Raw genomic sequence first — 15,486 nt, 5'->3', positions numbered from 1 at the left:
CAAATTTTGAGATGCGTTTATCTGTTACATGCTTGTGGTTTCATAAAGCAAACTTTACGAAGAGTTTACTAACGAAATGTTAAGAAAAATGATCTGTGTAATAATGAAATATATTCAAACTGAATTACAGAAAATTCAGAGAAGAAATGTAAGAAATTAAAACAAAATGATCATTATTGTCCGTCCCTGATCAGCGGTGTGCACAGAGTTTATCATATTGAACACACGCGGTAATACGCAAACATTAACAAAATAAAACAGAGCTCGTGACCTGTTTACAAAAACGTTTTTATTATACCTCATATAAATAATAACAAAAAGGGAATCTGATTGGCCGCGGAAGTCACGTTCGCCCTGCAACAAAACGTCGTGTTTCACGCATTCGGATCACCTCGGCTGACTACCGTACCCTACATCTAGATGTAATCAGCCGAGATGTGTCGAATGTTTTCACGTCGTGTTCCACGATCGTGATGTCACAATGAGGCGAATATTATGATTACTACCATGTTCGCTCTGTTTATATCTTTGATTAATTATGTCGATACAAAATTGTAAAATATAAATATTTAGAAAAGTGTGTCCATGATCAGAGAATGATTGTTAATAGTGTGTGAATCAAATTGAATTGTAACGGAGGATTTCTTATGAAGCGCTGTATATATAGTGGTGTAACTTACGCCTGTATCATATTTTCCCATCTAATGTTTACTCTTTTTTACTTTATACATTGGATTTTCTTTTCTTAATTCCGGCATTGTTCTTGATTCGGTAGAATAAAAAAATATTGCATGAATGTTCGGGAGACATGTAGATTTCTTCACCCATGGGAAATAATTCCCTAGGGAATATGATTTTTCATGAGCGAAGAAATCTTCATGTCTCCCTCACAATTATATAATAATTGTTTAATAATGTTTCACAGTTATGTTTTATTCCCTACGTAAAGAAACCTTAAGGTACACCGTAATTCTGATAAAATATAAAAACAAATAGACATTTCTTATGAATACTCATCGGAGACTTGATCACGTGTTGATATTATCACCATGGCATGGAAATGACAAACTTTCATTGCTAAGTACTTACATCCGTGTAAAAACCAACATTACACAGCCAAGGAAGAGATACGAGAGACTGTTACTGTAAACACAATGTCCCAATTTTTTTTGTTAGTTTGTTTCTGTACTATCTTGAAGAGTAATTACACGAGTAAGTAAAGTCTTTAAAAACTGGGAAAAATACACACAAACTCATTGAAATTTACACAAACTTTAGAAAACACAGAACAGGCAACATTTGTCTGAAATTCAAATAGATAATTGAACTTGAATCACTTTTTTACTCATAATCTGAATTTTCAAAAATGTTAAATATGCACATAAATAAGCTTTCAAAAAGTGAATTTTGTATCAAATATGTAACTTGAATGTTATTAAAGATTTTCATTTTATAATTTTATATTCACGTCCTTTTTACAATGGTCATTAATTGATTTTTGTTTTTGGAGGGGGAGGAGGTATTAAGAAAAAAACCTTGTATTAGGAAAGTATATGTGTAATTAAAATTCTATGAAAATGGAAATTTAATAGGATATTTTTTTAAACTTTGAGCTCCACGGAGACCATAATTTATGTCCATTTTTTTCAGAATAATAAAATTAAACATGCTCTATGTTCTTTCTTTTTATTTATTATACCAATTCCCATTTTCTTACAACTAGATACATCGCACTATCATGTACGAGGATTGTCCCAGAATAAGATACCTTTTTCAATATTATTGTTTCACTAATATTATACATTTAAAAATTGGAATGCATTAAAATCAATACATTAAGAATAATTTTATGAAGTTTCAGTAAATTACATCTAAAGGTAACAATTTATCTAAATGTAACATTTTTCTCTTTGGTTAACGAATTAATCAAATTAGCTGCAATACCGATGACGTCAAAAACGTAATTCGTAATCCTTTAGATTTTAATCAGGAATTATGCCATTTGACTGCCAAACAAAAGACTTGATTAGGTAGGTACATGTACCGGAATATTTAACTTTGATTTTTTTTTATCTTTAATGCATATCCAATCAAGAAAAAGTTTTGTGGTTATGTCACAATTTTAAATAATCAAATATATTATTTAAATTGTCCGATAATCTGGTCTGAATTACGATGATTATTATGGTACTGAAAAATAGCATTAACATCACAATAGTACTGCCTTAAATTGCAATGCCTCTCCACGCCAAGTCCGTTGGTTTTAAATATTAAACAGCTGGTCTCGGAAGAACTAAGTACAAGTTCTTATTTCTGGAGGGTGTCGAGGCTATACCTTCTCTCTAGGACAGATGTGAAAGAAAGCCTAACCGATCAACTGCCAAGATACAGCAAGTACTTCTGGGTGCATGGAAACTAGCCCAAAGTCTGATGACTCGCATTTAATGTGAAAAAATTTCTTCCTTTTATTTTATTATCGGACTTAGGGCATTGTAGAGTAAAATATATCATGAAGTATAAGTACATGTAATTATAATAACTAGCCTTAGCTCACGTAGACGTATTTGAAGACGTAATATTATTCCTGAATCTTTTGATTTATGATTTTAAGTTTAACTTGCCATAAAATAAAGATATATTATCAATATCTAACACTATGAAGCTTGCTCGAAAAAATGTGGTCTTCTGTCGTATCTACTTTATTTAACACCACATTGTGTTCAAAGTTTGTAGATATGTTTTTTTTAATACTTTGAACGATTTATAATAAAATTTCAGGTTCCAAATTCTGTAATATACAAAGAGCAAACTAAATAATGCCTATAGTTATATCTTTTAATTGCAAATATTGACAAGCATTCTCAGAGTGTTGATAAGCAAGTGTTTCTATGAAAAACTGAAAGTGCCGTAATTCTGTCAAGAATTGTCAAAATGGAACGAAGTTCAAGCTGGATCTGTACCTCATCAAAATGCATTCACAAATCATAATCAGCCAAATATCTGCAAACGTTCAGTGGAACAAACAAACAGACGAGAAATAAAGTAGTAGCTAATAATTCCCTCTGTGTTCACCGGAAGGGGACTATTGAGAATTGTAACATCGTTTTATATGAAAAATACTACGAATAAACGTTCAAAAATACATCATGGTATCGATCTCAAATCCTCCCCTTAATCATAAAATCATATACTTGCCATCGATGTTGTTATGAGTCTTTTAGACACCGTAATACCAAATGCTGACATTTAAGATATTCTTTTCTAGGTATATACATTTACTTCCTTATAAAAATACATTGCTCAGATGAGGAAGGAAAGGAAAACAGACCTGACTTAAAGTGTTAGCAAGAAATCTACGTGTTAAAGTGCAAGCTTTGACGGAAGGAACGACGGAATAAACATATTAATGTTAAAAGTTTGAATCATTATTATACAAATTGATTAATGTGTCTTCTGTAATTTTACTGTTACCTTAAAGCGCTTGACTTGATATATAAAACACAGAACAGAAAAAAAGAAATCAATGGACATAAAATAACACCAGATTAAAGTTTAAATAAGACATTTAAGTTCATATAGGAATTCAAATTCAAAGATGTTTTACGCCTCCGTAATTGAAGTTTTGGGGTATATCTTTTTGCCGTGTCCGTCCGTTTGTCTAGCCGTCTGTTTGTCCACAAAAACTTTAACCATGCCCATAACCTTTGATTTTGTGGAGCTATGACTTTCACATGTCACATCTGTATTCCCTGTTACAAACTTTTCCTTGGGTACCAACAAATATGACCTTTTGACCGTGGAATTTAATCCTCTTTTACACAAAATTTCCATAAGTTTACGTTGGTTGACTTTTAAACGGTAGATACGAGGACTTTATACTGCATATATAAATAATCTTTGACATTTTAACCTTGACCTTGGAAATTTTCGATCCTTACTTACATAAAATTAACTTTGGACATATCTTTAGAATGGGAAGGGCTAGGGCATTCATTTTTTACATATGGAATCCTTGTAAAATGACCCATCATTTGATATTAAGAACTTTGACTCTTTGTCTTGACCTTGGGGTTTAACCTACTTTTAAAAAACAAAACTTGACAATGACGTTTGAAGGGTAATGACTAGTGTTTTCTTACTTTACTTACTTAATCCTTGTGACAAGACCTTCCATTTTATAACAAGAACTTTTACCCTTTGACCTCGGAGGGAGTTTGACCCTCTTTATCAAATTTTTAACCTTGGCCATAACTTTTAAACGGTTTCGGCTAGGGCTTTGTTAATATTGTCGATAGTTTATAATGGTTATAATTTTGAAGAAGTCTGCATTATCTATGAATTTTTAGTCCCTTTGATATAAAATTTTTCTCTGATTTATAACCTTTTATGAATTAAAATGATGAGAGATAGAATAGGCAAGTCTGAGTACAATAGAGGTATATAAATGTCCAAAGAATCAAGCAAATATAGCTTTTTAAATTTTCTCACATAGTGGTTTACGGAGAACAATTATCCACTAAGACTGCAGAATAAAAAAAAAACATTCTTGTTTACTATATGTTTACGGTTTAACACAGATATGCAAATTATATCAATTTACACATTATTTGGGTCATTTTCAAAAAAAAAGTTCACTTTTTGTCTTTTGATCAGAATAATAGGAAAAATATTATTAAGAGTGAATTTTTTTGGTTAATATACATAGTCATACAGTTAATACGGTATTTTATGATCATCTCCCATGTGTTTTATAAAAAAAAATATTTCTGCTTTCCAAGTAAAATTTGACAGTAAACCATGTCACATTAACAGAAATTTTATTACTCACTTAGTTAAATGATAGGGAAAATATTACCCTGTGTAGATATGTACAAATTTTGCACCTCATGTCAATTGAATTCATTCACAGACTAATTTAATATAAATGTTTTACTTATGCCTCCTACTAAATACTAGTATTGTGCATTTAACATTCAGGAAGTGACATGTTCTACCAGTTTATGTCATTCCTGTTACCAAAAAGAAAATGTAAAAATAAAAGTTATCTCACTTTCCTAGGAACTGTTTTCACGATCCCCAATATATCATCATTTTCTGTTTTCTCAAGTTTATGAGCGCCATTATTTGAAAGTAAATAAAGAAAAGGTTCAAAGGTGGATAAGTTTGTCTTATTGGTAGTGTATAGTGAAAATATATCCTATCTGTTACCTTCATAATATGCATGTTCTCTTTAAATTGTTTATTTTGCTAAAACACTTAAATGAACTAAGTTACAAAGAAATGGTTTCAATGTCTCGGTGATGCATAAAGAGTACATTATACTAAAAAACGGTTGATTTATATGAGAAACGTCCATCCTGTTACTATCATTCCTGTTACCATGTTATTCCTCTTACCATTAACATCATAACAGTAAGGAAAACTGGACTTCATATCTTGAGTTTTAACAATAAAAACAATTACTTTTATTTTTTTAAGTAATAAAAGTTTAATTACAGATGTTAAAAAACTTCGTAAATCATATTGAAATATGTTTGTGCTTCAAATATGGCCATTATATCTTAAACGTGCACTCTTGTAACAGAATGGACAGAAATTGTAACAGGAGGGACAATTTATCCTGGTATTTATATACCTATTTAAGTTTTATCTTTTGTTTTCCTTTAAATTATGAAAAATTCTTAGTTTTGCAACGGCACAGAGGACGTTCAATAAATAAAAAATGAAGTGATAAATATTTTAATTGCCATTTACAATCAAATTTCGTAACAGGATGGACATAAATGTCTTTCATTGTCTCGAATTTGCCAAATCATGTTTTTATTCTACATTTCTTTCTCTTTTCTTAACCAATAAAGTTAGAAAAAATCAATTTTTATTTAAATTGAAGATTCCATTTTTCATCCTGTAACACTGTTTTGTCCATCCTGTTACTGTTTTGTCCTTCCTGTTACCCGAGTCCTTACCGTTACCAGTATATTTTCCCAGTTGAAATTGCTTTGGCAGAGCACCTGTTTAATATCAATTCTCTGTAATTATCAAACAATATCAAAAATGCTTGGCCACGCTACATTTTCAATTTCTATGAAACTTTTTGTGTGTACTCACATTGTCATATCATTAATGGTTTTATAGTTTTTTATTTCAAAAAATGTCTCGTTGCCATGGTAACGGCACCTATTGTTTCCCCTGTAAATTCTTCCTAAAATTTGACCAAAAAACGTGATTTTGTAGGTTTTACTTAATAAAAATGAGCTTAAAAGAAACAAGAGAATTGGAAAATCTACTTTTGTTTCAAAACTATCATTATTCCTCTCTAGTATAACAACATAATTTTTTAAATCTGTAATTCTACATAATGGCTTAACAACGCTTAGCTTTGGGGATTTTGGCATTTTGCCAAATTGAGAAAATTGCCATTTTAGACTCTTTTTCAGAGCAATTTTTTAATACTTCGCACACTGATTTGAAATTCAGGAAACAGTGCATTGTATAGAGGGTACATAAGTTAGTTTAAACACATTAAAATATTTATGGGACACTTAAAATTTTTTTTTTTAAAAGCTGATGAAAAATTACCCAAAATCTGCAAAATTTCCGTATTTCAAGGAACATATGCACATTTCCTTAAGTTCATATAGAAAAGAAATGTTCCTTTCTACCTGTTTTGATGTCATTTACAGTAAAATAAGTCCATATCTAGGAGAAGTGTCATGTAAAAATATTCACATCCCGTTTCCAAGAGCATTAATACATGTAAATATGTTCTTAGATAGGAGAACTGTGAACACCTGCACAAAATGCCCCCCCCCCCCCCCTTCCGTAAAATTGACAATTTTGAAGTACATGTAGACTAACCAGGGCATGTTTCAAGTTTCCTGAAACTATCTCCTTAGATTGAAACTAATATGAAATAAAATTTTCCCTATCCATTCTCTATTACTTTGGAAACAGGAATGCAAGATTTGTTACCATGGAGACATGAATAACAGATTTTTAACCAAAATGGCTGCGTTTAACATAACAATATTCCCAAAACTACACTTATTTACTCTTTTATAAAACATGTGTAATGAGTTGAATGTAAATGTGAACTAAATTTTTCGGCATCTTAAATTTGCATCTTTATGATGTTGCAAAAATATAATGCATTTTGAAATGCTATGTCAAATAATTGCAAAACCTTGTGGCTTTTACTTTTTCAAGATTTGGTCAAACTTGAAAAATTCTGAAATGAAACTAAAACAAGCAGGACATTCATAATATTTTACTCATTTCAACTTGTTACTTTGTATGATTATTTATTAAATTCATGGGCAACTGCAAACCACAGATACTTTGAATGAAGTCAAAAATTTCAAAAATTTATCCCCCCCTTCTGATTTTTTCATTAAAACTTATGAAACACTGCTTCAAACTTGAGAAAAATTACATTGGTTTAAAAAAAATCACATCCTCTTGGGTAAGTTATCTTGGATTTAAACATAAATATCCAACAATGGAAAACTTCAAACATAGTGTTTGGCATATAATTAATAATTAGATTTGCAATGGATCTTTTGTATTCTGTAAAGTCAGCTGAAACAATGCCCCCCCCCCATGAGACACTGTCCCCCACAAGTATCATTTTAAGGAAGTTCTTCCTTTCATTTTACTAGGTTCCTGCCAACATCTCATCACACCAACTATATAAACCTCCTTTTCTTTTTTTTCACATGTAAATATAAATTCTGAAAACAAGAGAACTTTTTGCTTTTTTATTTTTTATATATGCAACATTTAGAGTACATTTATTCTCAAGTACGGTACATATCATTAGATTTACATGACAAATCTACTGTTTCTGCTGCTCTGAAAATCTTGACTCTGATTTTCAATTTTAGAGTTTTAGTTGGTCAGGCATGTACCAGTAATGACCTACATTGACATACGCAAGTAACACTGATAATTAGTTAATGAGAATTATGCTGAGTTGAGTTTTTTTGGCAAGGTACAGGATAAAGCTTGATAAGTTCTAAAACATATTGTTATACAACATAAGATTTGAGGATGCCATCACATAATGTGATAAACATGTTCCTATTATATTTGAACTTTGACATCTCAAACACTGATATCTTGAAGACAGTGGGTACAGGTATGTTGGAATTCAGCTTTCACTTGCCTGGTTTCAAACCTAAAATATGGCATCCCTTCTCAACCTGCAATGGTAAATAATTCCTGCACTTTCCAATATACTAGTACACTGATTTCAAGCTAATTAAATGTGTATGTAATCCTTTAGAAAGTTGTTTTCTTTATTCTAGTATAATAATTCTTCTGTTACTGGACAGGTATTAAATTTTGTTTAAAAAAAGAAGAAATAAGCAAGGTTTAAATTTAGATATAAAACTGAAATATTTTTAACAATTTAAGGACAGATGATACAAACAAACTTTTGTCAAAGAATTTGAAAATAACAACTTGGGTCATGTTTAAATCAGTAAAATTAATAACTTTCCTCACAACAAGTACTTTTAAATTCATATTTGCATAAAAATGGAATTTGAAGTGAAAAATATTTGTATAGATAAATAAGGATAGTTTCAAGAGAGCAGACTTTTGAACATCACAGAAGGTTTACAATTTCTTAATATTCTAGAAATTTATTAATACATCATTAATTTGCAATTAAATTATGCCAAAAAATATATACCAATCCAGGCATCCATTTTTTGTTTGTATCATCTGTCCTTAATTTACTTTCATATTTTAAGAATGGTTACCTTGAAAAGAACAAAATCTAGGCTGTCCGCTTTCTTGCAGAATGCACTTGAACTTCAGTCATGGCCTATTTGGTCCTGTTTTGGTTTACTGGTCTTACTTTTTCTTTATTCATCTTATATGGTAAATCCTTTGATGAAAAAATGATGAAAATAATTATTTTCCTAGGAACATGATCAAAAGGAAAATTCATTTCATTCATACACAGACATGTTCATGTGTGTGATCATCTTACCAGTAGTGAATATTTGCCTGAGTATCAATTAATTTGTTTAGAATATTATAAAACATGGTCAGTGTGTACAAAACAAATATCATTATAAATCAGAGGTGAATATTCTACATGTACATGTATATAGTTTTATTATACCCTCCGCTTGAAAAGTGGTAGGGTATACTGTAATCGGTATGTCCGTCTAACTGTACGTCCATCTGTCTGTACATCTGTCTGTCTGTTACGCTTTAGGGTATCCATCTCTTATTATTCACAACTCCTCTTATACCACTGCAATGAGTGAAATTTAATGAACCTTTCACAGAATCTTTATTACATATTGTCATTGTGCACCTCCTATTTTACTTTTTGATTCGACACATATTTTGGGTTTCCCGGCCACAGTAAAACATGGATTTGTCATCAGTTATAACCATATGGGAGGCAGGGGGTATCATTTAGTGAGCTCAATGCTCACAAAACCTTTACTTAAATTTTGTTTTAACACTTATACATATGTACAAGTGTACATATATATATTTTTACTGTTTGCTATTTGAAAAGATAATTATTATTCACACAAAATTGAACTATAGATTATACAGTACCGGTACTTCACAGATGAACGAAAGAGTCTATATAAACAAAAATAACTCAATATTTTCAGTGCATTCTTAACCTAGATCTATTTTGTCATTACATATAGTACAGTTTTGGATATACATGTATATAATAAATTTAAAGTTTAAAAGATAGAAGCTTTTAAATAAAACAATGACATCAAAACAAACATGCTGTTTTCCTATTTCTTGCTTATGAACATCACATGACCATATTTTGCTGATATATATAGAATACTATTTAAAAAACTTATCTACTTTATGCTTGTGCTCACACATTATAAACGTTTGATGCACTTTTTTTATAGAAACAAATTAAACTTGCTCTAGTTAATATTTTAACAACACAGTTCTGTAAAATATGTGCCTAATGCCAATAAAGAATTGAAATAATAGGATAAACAATGAATGAAAACTGACAGAAGTGGAAATTTATTTTATAAAGATAAATAATGTTTACTTAAAAGTCTCTCTCAGCACATCATAAAAAGTAAACCTACTGAATGGCACAGATTTTACACATGTACAATCTCTATATAGACATTTATATTTCGGGGGGGGGGGGGGGGGGGCAGCTGTATCAGCAAGTGATGTTTATATGCTTCAAATTAATTTTTATTAATAAAAATAATTAATTAATTGGTCAGAAAGTCAAACTGTCAAAAGGTATAGTTCGCTTGATTTGATAAGGACCACTGACCATTACCGGTAAAACAACTGTGTATTGTAAGGCAAATAAAATTAAGAAAATATGCATTTGTTAATCTTGATATTTTTGTAATGCTCAGTATATACATAAATTTACCTTCTGTCTTTATTGTTTAAGATGTCTAGCCTTCTTTTCTTCTTCCAGACTGTAAAACTTTGATGAGATCTTTCGCCAGAAAATGTTCATTGCTGTTTACTAAATACACATTGTTGCCTGACGTCACGGCGTCAGGCTGTATAAGGATTGATATTTCCAAGATCCGAAGCTGTGCGATCATATCTAGAGAGCTAGATTTTGAGCAAGCTGATTTACATTGGAATTCTTTACCTGCATTTTAAAAGAAAAAGTTTTCAGAAAAAAGAATGATATAACTGATGCAAAAAATGCAGTGTTTACTTCCTTTACTCTTTTTGCATGGAACAGATTATCCCATGTGATTCGCCGTTTCAACATGTCCGTGTATCCTTTTTTCCGCATTTCTATACTACTGGATCAGTCCATTTATATTCTACGAAAGGGGTGAAATGCTCTTTTCGCGCCAAATGTCACTAGAAAGCTAACTTCGCGCCTTTTCCTTGGATTGTTCTATTGTATGCAATGGGTGTGCTAACTTCCATGGAATTAAATAAAGTTTGTCCTTTTAACTTCCTTCTAATGCGTCAGAAATTCTATCTACAAGTTTTATATCATTCTTTAAAACAACTTATCGTATACATCAGTATATGGACATGCAACACTATGAAATGATTTTTCTAATTTTTTTCCCGGTCCCGCTGTTGGTTTATTCCATAAATGGACTAGTCCAGTAATAATAAACAACGCAGTTCAAGTCATCGTCTCCAGATGCATGATCTATTATATGCCCCTGTTCAGATGCACACAATTAAATAAGAAGCAGTGAAAACTCTGGGATTTTTCTTTCCACAAAGGCCTAAATATTGAATTTACTTATTTCATTCTCAATATATGATAGTGTCTCCACCATCCCCCCTTTAAAAAAAATGAACACGCATTACTACTGTTTACCTCAGAGGAGAAATTACACTCCAACAAAATGTGTCTTTAATTATATCCATCTTTTAAAATGTGTACAATGTATGATTTGATAACAGATTTTATAATAGGTGTTACAATGTAACTTGAAATCAATTTAGACCCAAGGGCAGAGATCACTCCACTTGCAGACCCCCCTCCCCAGAATAACAACTCTTTAGCAGGGACGTAGCAACAGGGGGGGGGGCAGGGGGGCCTGCCCCCCCCCACTTTTTTTCCCCCAACATTACCTTTACTATTGAAAATTTCCACTGAAAGGCAGGTTGCCCCCCCCCCACTTCCTACCACAGTATAGTGATATGAAGGAAATGTAGTATTGTATGCCCAAAAAATGGAAGTAGAAGGAAAGTTGGCCTTGGGAAAAGTTGGCCACTTCCCCCCCCCCCCCCACGAAATAGGATTTTCGAGTTTGGGCAATATCCTTTTTTTTTTTGCTTGTCAACTTTTACAGGTAAGTAAAAAAAAATTTTCTCTGGTTGCCCTCCCCCCCCCCACTTTCAAAAACGATGCTCCGTGCCTGTTTAGTATGCAGTGTAGAGATGATTCTTCTACAAGTTAAATAAAATCAAAGTTTTAATTATACAAGGTTCTCAAAATATAAAGTTAGGATATGTTTTAAACCCACAAAAGTATTGCTCAAAAGGTTTATCACTCTTCATGCAGATAAATTGATTGATTTAGTCAGGCAAGCTTTTTAAAAAGCTGTTACTTGTACCTCCAAACGTTAGAGAGTAGTTCAAGGGAAGTAATTAGGAAGCAAAAAATGCTTCAAAATGTAGAAAAAAGTAATCTTTACCTTTGAATTCCTTTTACATCTTTGAGTCTCCCACCAATATTTTACATATTTTGATATAATCAAATATTAGCCTTTCATAATTAATTATTACTAAATTTGTAATCAGTGTGCCTTTTTTGTTTTAAGCCTCCAAAAACTCCACTAAACCAATCACATATCTGATATGTTATAATATTTAAAATGGCCATTTACTATTGAGAAATTAAATTAAAACTACAGATATAATTACTTTAATATGTAGTATTAAATTTAAATAATGAAAACATATAAAGTTATCCCTTTTCATTTCTGGACACAGTTTTTCTTGATAAGTACATGTTTTTCAAAATTAACGAAATTGAGAATTTTGCACCCCGTTTCTATGGCAACCAAGGGTCTATTTCATAAACCCACTTTAGATTTTACAATTAATGACATAGCTGTTTAAAATTATTATAAAAAAATCAAAATGCGTGGCCAACCAATTTTGATAATTACAGAGAATTGATATTAAATAACTTTCTGTCATTGTTTATTCTAATCACAAAAATAATGTACAAGAATGTTTTTTTCGACTGTAGTATATAAACATTCTGCAATAAGGTTTTTTTCATTAAAAGAAAAACCGTAGATTTTGCTTCTGCTTGGTATAAGGTAGTTTGACATGCTTTTAAACGGTCATATATTAAATGAATGTAATACATCTTGGCATCAATGATAATTTTTTTTTTTCATTTTTAAACAATATACAAAAGATTATTTGATGAAATTTTAAAATTAGAGTTTTACAGCTCTTTTTATGAAAGTACCAGGAAGGACATTAAGGTTTTAAAGACTAAGATAAAATGTCAATATTTTTTTTTGTATTTTCTTTTCTGCAGTGCAGTGGATTTTAGTTGTTTATTACTGTATTATTCAAATAAAGTTTTAAAAAACATCATAGTAAATCCACTTTCATTTTTCAAAAATATGTCATTCCAAAAATGAACATTTTTTGAAAATGACCCATTTCTACTAAATCCCAAACTTCTTGTGCATGGTAATACACACGGAAACTCGGTGTCAATCGTTTTAGACCAAGAAAAACGAATGAAATTTTGAATTCACTGATATCAATCGACTTACAAAGGTATGAAATTATACATTATATTATACAATAAATAAAATGTTTGTAACGGTGTGCATGGAAATTGTAGAATCATATTTAATATGTAATTGATTGAAATGCATCTGAATTGCCTTTTGTGTAGATAGTAAAAGAATGCAATTTTTTAAAGCATTCAATTTTCCAAGTATTCATTTATGTACTCACTTGAATGCAACGCAGCTTATTTCTCAGAAAGTCAAGTCATTGCATATTTATGCATATGAATTATTCTTACGTCCGAATAAAATATTTTTTCTCCTTATTATTATAATGGGAAAAGTCAGCTAGATTAAAACATATTGTAATGGCCTGGGGTAGACTTTTATTAATTAGTTTATATTTTTTTATGATTTAAATGTGTCAATATTTATTGGGAATATTATTTGGGTGGATTTTATTATGCATTAACTACACTACTACATTTCAGTCCTTTGATTATTTACTCAAGGTAGTATTGTCTATTTTTAGCACATTTGACATACTTGTTGTTTGGATTTATACATGAAATCCTATATTCTTTGAATTCATGTGCATACCTTCAAAATCTTTACATGTTACTGTATTTTGCTTGATTATTTATGAGTCAAATAAGCGCTTGACATAGCCATAATTGCACACAATTGTTGGAGTCATGGAAGTTGTTTACATCCCGCCGACATCTTATTTGTATTAGCCAGAGTTTCGTATTTGTGCGGGTTGTATTTTGTTATGCAATCCACTGTTATATTTGCTTGTGAATATCCACAAAATTAATGTTTGAATATGTTTTACTAAGATTTATCAAGGGTTTTTACGTTAAACGGGATTTAATGGTAGTTACACATTTTTACTATGACAGGGCTATTTGGATATCTTTTTTGCTATACGATTGCAGATTTCTATCATGAAATACGCGTTTAATTCACATGGATTGTTTACTTACAGTAGATGAAAACATCTTTTGTAATCCATATTTATTGGTTATTTTGTCTTTTCACATTTTAATTCTGTTTTGTTATTATAATCCTCGTTGTACGGCAGCCTTGTTTGACGTTGTTTGGCACTATTTGGCAGATCTTTGTTTGTACGGCGCCGTACAGCGCTGTGATTGGTTGAGTGTCACCGTACAGCTTTTTCTTTGGTTAATTTGTATCACATGACTAGTTCCGAAGGTTATAAATACAAGTGCCTCGCCAGTCTCTGGCAGATAAGTTGCATCGGCAACATGTAGCACTGTAGCAGTAGTAGCCTAATCCTAGGTGAGACAACTGTAAATTATCTCCCAACACACTGGACACCTGATGTTAGATTTTTAGAGCTTTTTATTTCCAAATTAACTTTGTTACCATTTTATCCTAGAAAGTATGGTTGACACTATGGACCAAAAATGAATATTAATTATCTATATGTATCCAATATAGATGCGTGTTTATCTACTGTTATTTCCTGTTTGATGATCAATTAATAAATCAATTATTAAACTGATACCATGCCTTGTCCTTACTGAGAAATATGAAACAAGCAATAAGGAGTGACCTTGAAAAGTGTTGTGTGTAATTACTTTGTATAGCCCCCATTCCAGGATGGCCATCCGTGGGGAGCTTACAATATTTTTTATACAACATATCAGCACAAATTATCAGCTACAATTTTCTTCTTTCACATATAGGTAGATTTTTTTTACATACATGACCAGCTAAAGGCAAAAAAAGAACCTTCACATATTTCAATGGCTTCAAAGAGCTGGACTGGGTCAAACCTCTATTGGAATTTGTTGAAAACTTGGAATCCCTACCCAGATTTAAGATTTATATCTTATAATTTACGTTTCTATTTTTGGCAAAAGTACTGTGGTTTCATCAATTTTCGTCGGCATCAATTTTCGTGGATTTTTTAAAACAGACATTTTCGAGGATACGTAATTTCGTGGACAGAAGCATTGCCTATACAAATGAATGTCATATTTCGTAATTCAAAGAACATTTGAATTCGTGGATCCGCTCAACAACGAAATCTACGAAAATTGGTGCCCAACGAATATTGATGAAACGACAGTAGTATAAGTGTTCCGTTAGGGTCTGAATATCAGTGCATGATACAAAACATATGCAAAAAAATATTAGAAATTTAACTTTTTGTCAATTTACTGGTGGACCGAGGGTACATTACCCTTTGTTAATTTGGGATATTACGGGAATCACAGTTTTCAAACACATGAGCCATTAA

At 31.2% G+C, this 15,486-nt stretch overlaps 1 long non-coding RNA gene across 1 annotated transcript; it reads right to left on the bottom strand.

Annotated features, from left to right (window-relative positions):
• Positions 1–7,743: 7,743 nt before the first annotated feature.
• LOC134264242 (uncharacterized) lies at positions 7,744–10,514 on the bottom strand. Its single transcript, XR_009991479.1, has 3 exons — positions 10,403–10,514; positions 8,766–8,893; positions 7,744–8,201 (listed from the first exon to the last, which is right to left on the bottom strand). It is a non-coding gene; the product is annotated as an uncharacterized LOC134264242 (long non-coding RNA).
• Positions 10,515–15,486: the final 4,972 nt, after the last annotated feature.

The sequence above is a fragment of the Saccostrea cucullata genome, unplaced genomic scaffold (genome assembly GCF_032062105.1).
Source record: "Saccostrea cucullata isolate Sc308-1 unplaced genomic scaffold, CSIRO_AGI_Scuc_v1 ctg766, whole genome shotgun sequence".
Classification (NCBI taxonomy): domain Eukaryota; kingdom Metazoa; phylum Mollusca; class Bivalvia; order Ostreida; family Ostreidae; genus Saccostrea; species Saccostrea cuccullata.
The sequence above is the reverse complement of the archived record's forward strand: the minus strand, read 5'-3'. Positions and strand labels throughout refer to the sequence as shown.